Source organism: Lagenorhynchus albirostris, chromosome 12, assembly GCF_949774975.1.
Source record: "Lagenorhynchus albirostris chromosome 12, mLagAlb1.1, whole genome shotgun sequence".
Lineage (NCBI taxonomy): Eukaryota > Metazoa > Chordata > Mammalia > Artiodactyla > Delphinidae > Lagenorhynchus > Lagenorhynchus albirostris.
In genome coordinates this window covers 3,398,928-3,413,851 of record NC_083106.1, presented here as the reverse complement: position 1 = coordinate 3,413,851, position 14,924 = coordinate 3,398,928, and the positions used below count along the sequence as shown (strand labels likewise).

The window sequence follows — 14,924 nt, the reverse complement described above, 5'->3', positions numbered from 1 at the left end:
GGTGTGATCCTAACAGCATACAGCTAAGGTCCCATAGAAAACCGTTTGCCCTGACCTGGAGTCTTTAAATATCATAATACTGAATTCAGAAAGCCAGAAAACAAGTCACTTGAATGACATTTTCAAATCCAAACTTTGTATTTTCTTAATTAGATATAAATTAGTTTATAAACTTTCTAAGTAAAGCATGAATAATTTTTTTTTATTGACGTACAGTGGATTTACACTGTTGTGTTAATTTCAGGTGTACAGCAAAGTGATTCAGTTATATTTATATATCTGTTTTTTCAGATTCTTTTCCCTTACACGTTATTACAAAATATTGAGTATAGTTCCCTGTGCTATATAGTAGGTTTTTGTTGGTTATTTTTTTATATATAGTAGCGTGTATACGTTAATATTAAAAACTACTTTCAAGTTGCCTAGTTTGAGTTACGAGATTTTTTTAAATTAATGCTCACTAGAGAATTTTAACCAGCTCAGGATTAGCAACTGCTTTCAATTTAAAAACGAACAAGAATAAATTGTTATCATATTAAACCATTTTTACTGTACCGATTTCATTTTGGTTCCAATTAAACACCATTGTCAATATAAAGAACTCATCCCCAATTAGGAAAAATCAAACGTGAAACCCTCATCAAACAACACTTCAAGTTCCTTGAAATCTTCTTAACTTCAGTACAAAACCAGAGAATCCAAGCAGGGCTATTTCGACACTGATTTAAATGTATGTAAGGACTGTAGTTATGTGGAAAATGGACTGTGATTATTCCATGAAATTTAATGTATAGTGACACAGACTCCTCTCTCTCTCTCTCTTTTACCCTCCCTCCCTCCCGCTCTCTCTTAAATAAACTATCAAGGGAGGCATGTTTGAATGGAATTGAAATTTCTCCAGGTAGACGTTTGCGGCCCTTCGTGTGTCTGCATGAACATTTAGCAAAAGTTCCCTCCACTTGTACGGCCCAGGAAGCAGGGCTGAGTGTGGAAGCAGAGAAGTAGGACCAATGGGGTCAAGCTTTCCATGACAGACATCAGGATACGGGGAATTTTCCTTCACCGTTAAATGTCACAAAGTCAGCTAGGTCCTTTGAAATATTAGTATTATTTGGGGTTTTTTTTAACAGCTATCTTGAGATATAATTCACATAACATACAATTAACCCATTTAAAGTGTTCAATTCAATCGTTTTGGTACATAACATTTTTTAAATTGTGGTAAAAAAATATGCGAACATATTCTTTATCCATTCATCTGTCACTGGGCACTTAGGTAGCTTCCATGTCTTAAATAAAGGATAAAGAAGACGTGGTATATATACACAGAGGAATATTACTCAGCCATAAAAAAATGAAATAATGCCATTTGCAGCAACATGAATGGACCTAGAGATTATCATACTAAGTGAAGTAAGTCAGACAGAGAAAGACAAATCATATGAGACGTGGAAAACAAACTTATGGTTACCAGAGGGGATGACGGGGGGACGGGGTGGGGAAGATAAATTAGGATATACACACACTATTAAATATACATACTACTATTAAATACGCAGCATAAAATTTGCCACTTTAACCTTCTTTAAGAGTACAATTCAATGGCAGTAATGACATTCACCATGTTACACAACCATCACCATTATCTAGTTCCAAAAATTGTTAACACCCCAAACAGAAACTCCGTAACCATTAAGCAGTAAATCCCCATTCTCTGCTCCCCCCAGCCCCTGGTACCTCCATTTTACTTTCTGTCTTGATAAGTTTGCCTATGCTAGATAGTTCATATAAGTGGAACCACACAATGTTTATCCTTTTGTATATGACATAACGTCTTCAAGATTTATCCATGCTGCAAAAAAGATAAAAAGTAAAATAAATAAATAGTTACCGATGTTGCAGCATGCGTCAGACTTTCCTTTCTTCTGAAGACTGAATAACATTCCATTGTATGTATGTACCACATTTTGTTTATCCATTCATCTGTCGATGGACATTTGGGATGTTTCCATCCTTTGGCTGTTGTGAATAGTGCTGCAATGAACATTATCATACAAGTATCTGTTTGCGTCCCTGATTACAGTTCCTTTGGACGTATACCTAAGAGCGGACTCGCTGGGTCATACGGTAATTCTGTGCTTAGCTTTCCGAAGAACCACCACACTGTTCCCTCGTGGCTGCCCCGTCTTACATTCCCAACAGCAGTGCAGGAGGGTCCACATGTCACCACATGCTCACCAACAATAACTTTCCATTTTTAAATTACACCTATTGTACAATATTAGGAGTGAAATGGTATTTCATTGCATTTTTTAACATCTTTATTGGAGCATAATCGCTTTACAGTGTTGTGTTAGTTGCTGCTGTATAACAAAGTGAATCAGCCATATGCATATGTATATCCCCATATCCCCTCCCTCTTGCGTCTCCCTCCCACCCTCCTTATCCCACCCTTATTTGCATTTTCCTAATGGCTAATGATGCTCAACATCTTTTCATATGTTTACTGGCCATCTGTATATCTTCTTTGGAGAAATATCTACTCAAGTCCTTTGGCCATCTTTTTTTTTTACTTTTATTTATTTTTGGCTGTGTTGGGTCTTCGTTGCTGCGTGCGGGCTTTCTCTAGTTGTGGCAAGCAGGGGCTACTCTTTGTTGCAGTACACGGGCTTCTCATGGCGGTGGCTTCTCTTGTTGCAGAGCACAAGCCCTAGCACGTGGGCTTCAGTAGTTGTGGCACGTGGGCTCAGTAGTTGTGGCTCGTGGGCTCAGCAGTTGTGGCACACGGGCTTAGTTCCTCCGCATCAGGGATGGAACCCGTGTCCCCTGCATCGGCAGGTGGACTCCCAACCACTGCGCCATCAGGGAAGTCCCTTGACCATCTTTTAGCTGAGTTATCTTTTATCCTTCAGTTGTAGGAGTTCTTTATATATTCTGGCTATTAAACCTTTATCGAACACATGATTTCAAAATATTTTCTCTCACTCCATCAACTGTCTTTTCACTTTCTTGACAGTGTCCCCTAATACCCCAAAGTTCTGAATTTTGAGGAAGTCCAATTTATCTATTTTTTATTACGTTGCTTGCACTTTTTTTTTTTGCAGTACGCGGGCCTCTCACTGTTGTGGCCTCTCCCGTTGCAGAGCACAGGCTCCGGACGCGCAGGCCCAGCGGCCATGGCTCACGGGCCTAGCCACTCCGTGGCATGTGGGATCTTCCCGGACCGGGTCACGAACCCGTTTCCTCTGCATCAGCAGGCGGACTCTCAACCACTGCACCACCAGGGAAGCCCCGTTGCTTGTACTTTTGGTGTCATATCTAGAATCCATTTCCCATATAGATTGTTTTTGAAAAAAGTTTTTCCTTTTCATTCTTTGTCCTGTTTCTTACTCTGCATTACACACTAGAACATTTGGATTCTGACCACCACAATTAACACTGGTAGGACACATTTCAGAGCATATTTGGAAACGAAGAATATTTCTACTGTAAATTATTAGAGAAATGTACACTTGACAACCTTGATGTTTTACATACAGATGGGGAAAAGCTGAAGCAATCTCACAGAAAGTATGATGCTGACAGCCTAGAAAAAGACCTAAGTCTGAGACTCTGTACACACATTAAGTTTTCTGAGTAGAAAGTGTGAAGAATGAAGGAAATCTTGGAGAAACAGAACCCAAGGGACAGCTCCTGCAGAATCAGCTGGGTGGAGTTCTCACTGATCCAAGCCTAAAGCTCTGTCTAGCTCTCCTGCAAACTGCCCCAGTGCAATGAATTTTGTTTTAACAATAAAATAAGTGTCAAAATAACTGGAATTACTGTTTTCCTGTGCAGTATGTATGAGGCCACCTAACTATTCTCTTTTGATGGAATAAAGGAGGGTTTAATTTCAACTTAACCATCTGACGTGTCATAAATGTACACATCATCCTTAGTGACCTGGAAGCAGGGGTGGGGAAAAAAAAGTCAGTCCCCTTAGGACTGTTTGAATGAGACAATTTGGACAAAAGTAAACTGTCATCAATAATTTCCTTCCAAAAATAAATGCTGCGTTATCTGTTTCACTACAGATTTATTAATTACAGTATGCCATTAATTATGTGTCTTAAATACCTTTCTCCATGTTTTTTATTACAAGATTAAATTTACTGTTACAAAACCATGGATAAACAAAACATTATATGTAGAAATAAGAACTGTTAGTAATTACCAAGAGTAAAGAGGGGAGAAAGGAACACCATCCCCCAAACCAGTAGCCTATGGAGGTTGCAAATGTCTTACAAATGTCATTCAGAAATTATATCTTATGGGCTTCCCTGGTGGTGCAGTGGTTGAGAGTCCGCCTGCCGATGCAGGGGACACGGGTTCGTGCCCCGGTCCGGGAAGATCCCACATGCCACGGAGCGGCTGGTCCCGTGAACCATGGTCACTGAGCCTGCGCGTCCGGAGCCTGTGCTCCACAACGGTAGAGGCCACAACAGTGAGAGGCCCGCGTACCGCCAAAAAAAAAAAAGAAATTATATCTTACATAAAACCTAAGTTTAACAAAAATATCCTTATACCCTTAGACTATAAACAGCCACCACCAAAAGACAGTACCTAATACTCAAGGGGATAGTGACACAACTAAAGATTTTTAAAAATAAAAAAGGATATTAAGAGGCTGAGATTACAGAGGCCTGGGGGTGAATGCCATCCCTCGCTAAGCAGGAAGCCACAGAAGCTATGCTGCTTTAGAATCAAACGAAATGGAATTCCAGTTTGAGTTTAAAGCTCATAAGAAAGCTCAGATAGGAGACTGATGGCAAAATGTCAGATAACAGCTACACAGAAGGCCCTTGAGGACAGAGAACAGTGGGCTCCCTCTCTCCCCTGAGAAATTTCTTACACTGTAATTTGAACGAACTTCTAACACTTCAGAGAACCATCATGAAATGCACTGTTTTGATAATGAGACTCCGAAAGAAAACTGAACTCTGCTCTGATTCTTATCAGCTCCAAGAAGCTGTGAGATAAGGGTTCATCACAATCGCCGTATCTTGTGATTTCAAATTAAGAACAAAAAAAGATGGACTTCCTATGACTTGGGTCCCAGTACCCCGGTAAATCTCAGGGGTGGGGGGGAGAATTTCTGCCCAGATTCTACAACCCTTGGGGATGAAGTGGTGTGGGGAAGGCTGTCCTTGCACAAGTCAGACACACCAGAGCCTAAGAGGCTGGCTGCATGCAATAACTTTAGCCACAAATATGGGAATGAGGGTTCCTTCAGGCAGATAAACTCCAACTAGAAAGAGCCCTGGAGGGCTTACAGGACACCAGCTCCAGGACATCTTGACTGACATGCTTCTATAACATCTGTTTTGCTCTTTAGTGTTACACACCCAGGAATTACTCAGATTTGCCAAGATGGGCTCCCAGCTGTAGCTTGAAGGCACAGGGCTTCCTTCCATCCGAGATCCGGGGGCTGCATGATTAAAACATCACCATCACCTTGTGTGTTTTTCAGTCAATCAATGCGGAAGAGATTATTTCACAATTTCTGTAAAGAGGGTACCATGCTCACTTCAGAGAATAAAGAAAGTCATTGTATAGAAAAACGCAGCTTTTTATCTCGGTCTGATGTTAACACTGCACACTGAAGTCAATGCCCGTGGTTTATGCACTTGTGAGACGTAGGGTTACTTCTCTACATCCAAACAAAACGCCAGGGAGAAAGTAATCATAAGGTCCATAATAATGAATAATAAGGCACCCCCTCCATTAAGTTAATGCCCCTGAAATCTAGCTCAGAAGCTGCCTCTCCACGATGAGGGCGTCGCACGCTCACAGGAGCACACGCTTCAGGAACATGGGGGCCCGGTTTCCTTTGTGCAGAAAGGGGATCAGAGTGATGTGCAAGAAAATTAAAGCTGTGGGGCTCCTCGTGGCAGGGGAAGGAAAGAGCCCGCGAGAGCACGTACTGATGTCAGTGAGCATTGCAACCAAAGGGCTGAGTGCAAAGGATTCTCCTCAATATCTTCAGGTGGGATGTCCTTTGTAAACATATTATAAAAGCTTTACTGATAGGTTAGCTTTTTCTCTATAGTTACAGAATGGCAGGCTGGAAAAAAACACTGAAAAACTCCCCTTGGAAAAGAGAAAGGATGGAATCATTAAGAAAAGAAAACAACAAGTAAACATTTAAAAACCCTGCGTTCGGGCTTCCCTGGTGGCGCAGTGGTTGGGAGTCCGCCTGCCGATGCAGGGGACACGGGTTCGTGCCCCGGTCCGGGAAGAGCCCACATGCCGCGGAGCGGCTGGGCCCGTGAGCCACGGCCGCTGAGCCTGCGCGTCCGGAGCCTGTGCTCCGCAACGGGAGAGGCCACACAGTGAGAGACCCATGTACCGAAAAAAAAAAAAAAAAAAAACCCTGCGTTCACTTCTCCAAAGGAAACAGGGACCGGTAGTTTGGAGGAGTATTGAGGAACAGGAATAGTACAGATCGTTTTTATTTCTAAAACTTACTCTTTTCACCCAACATATATGTTATGGAAGCGGTGTCTAAAAACTGAATCCTTAAAAATTGAATTCAAATGTACATGGACTTGAAGCGCCCATTATTTAAGGAAACAATTTTTTTTCTCTAAAACATAATACCGAGTGGTTTTCAAAGTAAAGAGTGCATCAGCTGGTGCTGGGCCCCCTGCTCTGTCTGAGCTTCCGATGCAGGTGTGGGGTAGGGCCCACGCGCTTTGAGAACCCTACGGGATCAGCCTGGACAATCTGGATGTGCTTGGCTTGGGGCGTGGATGTGTTTGCAGCTCCCCAGGCAAAGTTCATTTGTGTTTGTGGAGTGTCACGAGTTGTCACATTGTAATTGTTGGTTTTCCTGAGAGAGAACACAGCAGGGTTGGTGGAATGAGCTTGGCTTTTCCAGGAAAGGGACCTACAGCTGAACCTGAATCCTGCCACTCACGTTATTAGCTGTGTGACCTTAAAACTGGTTCTTCTTATGTAAAACAAAGATAATACACCCTACCATCTCAAGACTATACTAAATAATGAATAAATGAAGATTATTTACCTCGCCTTGTTCCAGAGTATGTACTGAAAGTATACATCAAGAGTAGTGAAAAAACAAGATAACATACATTAAGCAAAAATAGGGAAATAAAATAGCACAAATGTGGATAAGACAAAACACATCCCACAGAAAGCGACACACACTACAGATAGGCCACACATTCGCCTGCAAACTTTCAGCAGTCAAGGTGAGAACTCAAACTGCTCGTTTACACAACTCGGCATCCACAGAATAGAAGCAGGCCACTTGTTCTGGAAAAACAGAACAATATTCCCGGTACCAAAAGAATGAACACGGCCCCCAGCGGCCGGTCTTTCGCAGCAAACTTTCTGTAGACACCACCTCAGTGTAACGTCCCCCTACAGAGCCGTGTTCACACTGACGGGTCCGATGGGACACAGTCCAGAGTCCACGTGCAGCACAGCCCTCCGGCCTGTCCTAACTCCAGCTTGTATGTGGCAATCGCTGACCTACTGCATTTCCCGAGAAGCGGCTGGACTACAGCTCCTCCAGGCTGTGGTCTGTGAAACGAAGACTCATGCACCTCATTAAGGGCTGAGAGGGGAGAGGGGATATTTTTCCTAAAATTGACCAGCCACGCCACACTCCTCACAGAGGCCACCTCACAGTTACCGAGAAACAGCCGCGGCCCCACCCCCAGTTGGTGGCAGCATCAGAGGGACAAACAGGCAAGGAAGACCCCAGGAGAAACGAGTGTTGTGGGCACGTGCCGAGCACAGGGAACGGGTTTATAAAAGGCGTCAGAATAGGGAATATCCACAAAGGGATCTTACTTGTTATTGTCATTTGTGAGGAGTAGGGGTTATTATATATCAGGTTACAAGGCTGAACATAGGCACGAGTTTAGTCCTGGCATAAGCGTACCATCACAGATCAGTACCAAGTCAAACGGTGCCTGTGTGTGTGTGTGTTCGTTGTCTTTGGGAAGCCGGGGAGTTCAATAATATGCAGCTTCTTTCTGATTGTACAATCACAGTCAGTCCATTAAATCAGTTAGTGGGTAAAGAAACTTGCAAAACGTCTTAGGTCTGTATTTATAGACAATTAACTTAGGAAGCCACTGTCCGTGGCAAGTATCATACCAGATTCAGAATTATGCCATACGATAAAACAAGTGGATGCTTTAGTTAGAGTACATTTATATCTATTTTAACTTACTTTAAAAGGGATTTGTGACAAGTCTAAACATTTTCCTATGTATGCATTTTGTAAAATTTTTTCAGAGATTTGGAAATACTTCTCAGAGCGAACAGTTTAAATTACGTTCAAATAAATGCATAGGTCTGTTCAAATAAAAAATGTTAAAGACCATAGTCTTTGCTGAGATATATAATTTGAGGCATTCAACAAAGAAGATAACTTTTAATAACCATCTGAGGAGTAATTAGGAACAAAAAAATAAAGAGACAGGAATATCATATTTTAATAAGAACCAAAGATTCTACTTTCTTAACAGAAAAATATTAAATGCTATATAATTACAGTAATCTGCCTGGCTGCAGTGTTTCAAACAGTAACATTCGCAATAACTGCAAATATCACAAGCTAAGGCTTATCATTATTGTTAAGTGTCTCGTAATGCAAGCTGTTCCCATGCCCTCTAGGAAGTCCCTTAGTGTTTGTCCTTTATTTTTTCTACAAATTTCAAATGCATAATTCTATCTATAGGTAGACATTTACATTCATGTGGTAAATAAAAAATCTCTTGTTCACCTGAGACATGTGATGCATATTATCAAAAGAATCCCATATTTCTATCCGTGGGTTAGAATCCTGGGAAATAAATCCCATATGCTTGCCCCCATACATTTTGTCGTATTAATAAACATACAAGCCAGTTCATTGGCTCCGTACAAAGAAAATTTTGACACACTACACAAACACACACACACACCTCAAAACAAAGTTCTAACAATTATTTTGAGGGGCAAAATTGAGGGTGAAACTATGGGAATATAATTTGATAAGTTACATTTATGTATCTATAGTCTTTCCATTGATATATAACTTTGAGGATTAAACATCCATCGTCGAACATTGAAAACAATTATACTCCAATAAAGATGTTAAAAAAAAAATCCATCGTCAAAAAGAAGCACCCTAATCTGATTACAATTTACAGCTTTTTGGTAAATCTTCACAGGAAGAATGCAGGCAAAAGCAGCCCTGACAGGAAACCTCACATTCCAGACGTACCGTGGGCTCAAGTGAATCCCAGGAACGGCAGCTGTCTGTTCCCGTCTACTTCCCACAGTAAATGCAACACTCACTATTCAAGCAGAGAAATCTGCTACACAAGCAATTATTCTACAAAAACTGGATAGGCTGTTTATGCACCCACATGAAAATAGATGTGAAAAATTAACTGGAGGTATAGAAATCAGCTTCCTTCTGACGCCACCCATTCGCTTGCTCTAGTGTACAAAAGCCCTGCTTCCCAAACCAGCCCCGGGCCCAGACACCCTTCACCCCAGGAGGAAGGCAGGGCAGGCTACGGGGAGGGCGCGGCAATGTCAAAACCTCCACTCAGGCTGAGTGACTGTCACCAAGCCACTTGACACCTCAAAACCAATTTTATGATCTGCAAAACAATAGTTTGCCTCTCTAGCAAGATGGCTATGATCACACTTGAGATAATTAACCTGAAAATCCTCAATAAAGGAAATAATAGCTGATATGCATTCAGTGCATTGCCCTGACTCCAATTATTTAAGTAGTTCAATTTAAGAACAAAGTACTTCTTTGCATTCGATATTATAAATGAGATAAATGGGGCAAAAAGAAGTTATACAACTAACTGCTCACAGACAGTAAGTGACAGGTCAGGGCTGAGGCACTTCCCCACCTGAACCAAAGTGCAAGTACGAACGCCAAGGGCAGGAACACGGCTGACACAGAGAGAACCGGCAAAAGAGTGGCCCCCTGCCTCCCCCGGGCTTCCATTCCTCCAGCCACTGCCCACATCGTCCACCCACCCAGTCCCGCCCGGGCTTCGAGGTGTGTTTATGACCAGATAAATCTATCGCTGACATGCACCGACTGTACTTGACCATGAAAGACTGGGTGCAATCTGTTCCGTCCCCAAAACTAAGCTTTATGGTGGATGGCAGTGACGTACACACACAGGCTTTGGAAAAGTACCCGTATCTGCCATGAGAAAACAGATGCTACCTCCAGTCAATATTCAGTAAGTACTCTTTGGAGCACCTGCTGTGTGTCAAGCAGCATCACAGGACCACAAACACAAAGGCCGCATTTTTAATGGTGTGTAAGAGGCTTTGCCCCAGTACTACAAACTTCTTCTTATTTCTTCTTATCCAAACATGCGGAGAAGAAGAGCAAGGGCCAGGCACCCCCAGACCTGAGTGTGCAGCTCCCAGGCACAGGCGGGAGATCCTCCCAGATTCGCAGTAAAGCCTTTCGAGAGTTCTCACTGAATTCCCTGGGCAATGATATTTACAATAAAGGCAGGGTGCCAAAGCAGAAGGCAAACTCTGGCTTGAATTCCCTACAGCCAAAAAATAATTTCTAAAAACGTGCCTTTTCTACCTCTTGAAGTAAGAAAATGCTTTTTAGCAATTATTCTCCATAATCCCACTGTCCCATAGGTCCTCATTTCCTCCATCCAGTACTTGCTGTTAGTAAATGCTGTCAATAACTTCGCTTCTAAAAATGGGTCAGGATTTCTTTATGCTGAAGGAAAAGGTCCAACTCAAAATGGATATCTCATCAGATTCTAAGATCATGCCTTTTGTAAAATGCCTCAGAGTAAAGCCTCCTACTCTTTGCCAAAAGAAAGAAAGAAAGGAAGGAAGGAAGGAAGGAAGGAAGGAAGGAAGGACGAAAGAAAGAAAGGAAGGAAGGACGAAAGAAAGAAAGAAAGGAAATTATTTTAACCTTTTCCATTTGGAAATGATTCTAATATGCAGCACATCCACCCTTCCCTTTTATTTCCACTTTACAATTCAGAGTAAGCACAGCAGGAGTCAAAAGTAAATGCAAAGAAATTTTAACAAAAAGGAAGGAAGGAAAGGAGGGAAGGAGGGAGGGAAGGAGGGAGGGTAGAAGGAAGGAAGGAAGGAAGGGCTCAGTTATTTTGATATCAAAGAAAACCTATCATTAAAAGAAAAATAATTTAATTTTCGTATACCAGTTACTGCACTGTTGTGTTGCATTCTGAAAGGATACACATAATCCTATTCCTCTGCTCAGATCACCTTATCTACACTGGCGTTTGGGATAGAACACTTACACTGTATATTCTATGCTGTTAACATAACTACACAGATAAATGCAAAGAGAGTAAGATTTTTAAAAAGCATATACTATAAAATCTTAAAACTTGATCATTTAAATATATACTAGTCATACTGGTAAAAGTTAAGTTCATCATCCCAAGGTTAAGTCACCCACACTGTACAAGGTTATGTATTTAGTTGCCCGCCTAGCAATCTAAAATAGAGCCTGTGAACAACAATGGCAAATTAACTACTGTACTGAGGGGGGGCTGGTCTCTGAGGGCCTAGAGCACAAAACTGCCACTCAACCACTATATGACAGTGAGAACTATTAACTATATATTCTCTGTCCCCCAGGTTTTGTAACAATACCCTAAGGGTGCATCGCATTGGTGGTGAATTTTACAGTTTACAAAGCACTTTCACGTTCATTATTTCATCTTTATCCTGACCAAAAAGGGAGGAAGGAGACGGAGGGGCAGATAGTAAGATTGCCACCGTTTTCCAGATTGGGGAAAACCCTCGGAAATGAAGTGGTTTGCCCAGCCATCCATAACCAGCAGGTGGAGGGACCAGTGTTTAAACTATTCCGTATTCGAACTCCGGCCATTCAATTCCAAGGCATGCATTCTTTACATTACACTCTGATACCTGTATTTTATTGACTTGCTGCTATTATGACTTTTCATTCATTACCTTAGTTTGTACAACTGAAAACTCAGAAACTAATTTTATTTCTTATAGGAAGTCATACCTATTACAATTCTCAACTGCGATTAATAAAAGATAAACAGGGTTTCCCTGGTGGCGCAGCGGTTGGGAGTCCGCCTGCCAATGCAGGGGACGCGGGTTCGTGCCCCGGTCTGGGAGGATCCCACATGCCACGGAGCTGCTGGGCCCGTGAGCCATGGCCGCCGAGCCTGCGCGTCCAGAGCCTGTGCTCTGCAGCAGGGGAGGCCACATCAGTGAGAGGCCCATGTACCGCAAAAAAGAAAAAAAAAATAATAATAAAATAAAAGATAAACAATGAAGGGAGACAAAAAATAACCTAGGTAACATCAAATGGAGCAAAGTTCTTTAAATTGCATGCATGTCACTCTTTTCCATTAGGATACAAGACATGCAGACAATGTGAAATTTCTAGATGTTGAAAATGCTTTTAAACAGCTAAGACATTTCAAATCATAAAAGTTCTGATGGCTTTTATATACCATTTTCTTTTAAATCTTTTAAAAGTCACATGCCTTTCTGTTTCTGTATTATTTTATATGTAATATTAAGATTTTACACCTTTTTCAAATCACCAACCATAATACATCATTTACTCAGTAAACACATATTAAACAAGTACAACTATACTATTCTTGGTTTGTAAAGGTTTAAAAGTAAAAATTTCACGTTACTTATCAACAAATTGTACTGTGAAATTTAAACAAGTTTACTCACTTGATTCCAAAATGGCGAGAAAAGCGGTTAATTACTTTAGCACAAAGAAAATGTAAAGAACACAAAAACTAGTAAAAATTAAGGTGAACTTCCATGTAATAACCTATACATTACTATTAACTATTAGTAACTGCTGTGAGGCTCTCCCTCTTCCTCTCTTCCAAAAGTTCTTGTCACAAAGGACTGAAACTACACCAGATTCTCATCTGGATGTCAGATGTATAAAATAAAGTTTTGATAAACTATGCAATGTTGTTTCTGTAAGATCCAAATTTAGATCAAACCTGGATTGTGTAAATAATGGTCTATACATTTTTAATAAAAATTACTTATTAAAAATAGTTTATAAGTTTGGCAGAGAACAACATAATTCACCCAATAAGTACAATAACTTTATCCTGATTGTTACTTTGCCCAGCAGGCTCTCGGGAAATACTGAAAATGCACACACAGTCAGTGTCACTCATCCAAGGTCACTACTCCAGTGACCATTCTCCACGCAGTCAGGAGTGACATCACCAAGCAGTGGGTGCACTCCATCCACGGGCAGGCCTGCAGTTCCCATATTTAGGGCTAGTAACCTGCACACAAATGTGGTGTCTGCTTTTCCTGACCAGAGGAGATGGAAAGCAAGCTGCCTAGGGACGGGAGGACAGGAGAGCCTCTATGGCTGATGCCCGTGGATCCACAGAGAAAAAAAGGGGAAGAAAAACCTTAAAAGTTGCAAGAAAGATAAATAAAAATACACAGTTGTCTGAGATAATTAATTAAAAGAGCCTATAGACCCATAAACCTTAAGAGTTCTTTAAGGCACTCCTGTATTATAAAAGAACAGTAATTGATGCTCACAGGATAAAAGGGAAAATATTAGATTAACAACATACATCTAATAAGGTAAGAAAGGCATCACACATTTTTGGAAGATTTCTATGTAAAATAAGTTATGAAAAGTAGATGCTTTAAAAGTTACACGTGAGTAATCTGAAAAAGCTTCCCCTCCCAGAAAGGCTGGATCACGGAGGCAGAGGCAGCCCATTTCAGGGTGGTAACGCACAAGGAGGTCACCACGCACAAGTACATCCAGGTACAGAAGCCAGCATGTAGCAAGGCTCGCTGTGTCTACAGCGCTGGGGCCCAGGTCTGCGCCTCTGAGCCTCTCTTTGCTTACAATTTGTCCTCTTGGGACTATTTTAAGAACCAAAAGAGCAAACTTCCAGTTATAAAATAAGTAAGTCACCGGGACAAAATGTACAGCCTAGGCAATATAGTCAATAATACTGTAATGACGTTGTAGGGTGACAGATGGTAACTAGACTTATTGAGTTGATCATTTCATAATGTATAAAAATATCGAATCACTGTTATACACCTGAAACTAACATAATATTGTAAGTCAATTATACTTCAAAAAAATAACAACAACAAAAAAACCATGTGAGATCATGAATATAAAACGATTGAACAAACTGAAAACGCCTCCAGGTCTGTAAAGCGCTGTTATCCCTGGAACTCTCCAGGTCACTGGAGGCCTCCACAGGCGGCTGTGGCAGCACTGCTGGCCGCATCTGCCCTCCGGCCGTCAACCCCCATTTTAAGGGCGTGGCCTCCCGTGAATTTGGTTTCCTCATCCATCAGGGAGGTGCTGTCACAAACGCACGTGTGATCCATCTGTTCACTCTGTGGGGACTGCAGCGTGTCGCTGTGACGGTGACGAGACGGCCCCAAGACACCAGCTCCAGACACGTGCACCTGGGCGACAAGCGCCCTCTCCCCAGGTCTCTGCACCCACTGCTCCTCCTGCAGGGCACCTGCACTCCCCTCCCTCCTCCTCAGAGCATCCACACCGGCTAATCAGCCTCCTCCTTCTCTCTGTCTCTTCCCCAGGGGGTCAAAGGCGCAGTCTAGCTCAGCCCCTGGGCACACGGGTCCAGCATGCTGGTGTAGGTCTGCCTGGACAGCTGGACCACGGGCCACGGGGCTGTGGACGCTGCCAGCTTTGCTCACCTCTGTATGGACAACATGCAGCCCTCAAAAGACACTCACTGGACTGAGGTGCATCAACGTGGAATTTCAAATAAACTTAGTGCACCACAGAGATATCCAGAGGGCGAGCTCTGCAAAGCAATCCCAAACAGTCCCCCTGGTCATGACAC

At 42.0% G+C, this 14,924-nt stretch overlaps 1 protein-coding gene across 1 annotated transcript in view; it reads right to left on the bottom strand.

Annotated features, from left to right (window-relative positions):
• The window catches only part of PDE10A (phosphodiesterase 10A), a 580,174-nt gene that overhangs the window by 264,124 nt on the left and 301,126 nt on the right, over window positions 1-14,924 (bottom strand).